Here is a 480-nt window from a genome sequence, read left to right as displayed (position 1 = left end):
TTTAAAAATGATTGAAATGGGATCAGACATTTCAAACACAGTTGTTGTGGTTGGGTTAACAGCATTGCACTGACCATCTGCGATCATGACGAACGACTCGTTTTAAACAATATTGCATGCATTAACGGCAATTCTTTTTTTTGTTTAAAGAATGTTCATTAAAAACTGAAAATTACATAATTTACTCACCATTTTGTTCTAAACATATCTAATTTTAAGACAGCTGCTGGTAGCCATCGACTTTAATAGTATGGGGAAAAAATCCTGTAGAAGTCAATGGGTACCGGCAACTATTTGGTCACCAACATTTCTCAAAATATCTTCTTTTGTGGTTAAAAGAAGAAACTAATACAGGTTTGGAACAACTTGAGGGTGAGTAAATGACAGAATTTAAATTTTTAGGCGAACTGCCCCTTTAAACAGACAGAATTGCTGGTTAAAAGAAATGATTGTTGGCAAAAAAACAAACAAACAAAAAAA

The 480-nt window shown here is 33.1% G+C and overlaps 1 protein-coding gene across 1 annotated transcript in view; it reads right to left on the bottom strand.

The window, feature by feature from the left end:
- LOC107557727 (cancer-related nucleoside-triphosphatase-like) overlaps window positions 1-480 on the bottom strand; it is a 3142-nt gene that overhangs the window by 789 nt on the left and 1873 nt on the right. The gene's annotated exons all lie outside the window — the stretch shown is intronic.

Source organism: Sinocyclocheilus grahami, unplaced genomic scaffold, assembly GCF_001515645.1.
Source record: "Sinocyclocheilus grahami isolate Dianchi unplaced genomic scaffold, SAMN03320097.WGS_v1.1 scaffold616.1, whole genome shotgun sequence".
Taxonomy (NCBI): domain Eukaryota; kingdom Metazoa; phylum Chordata; class Actinopteri; order Cypriniformes; family Cyprinidae; genus Sinocyclocheilus; species Sinocyclocheilus grahami.
This window is presented reverse-complemented; position numbering and strand designations above follow the sequence as displayed.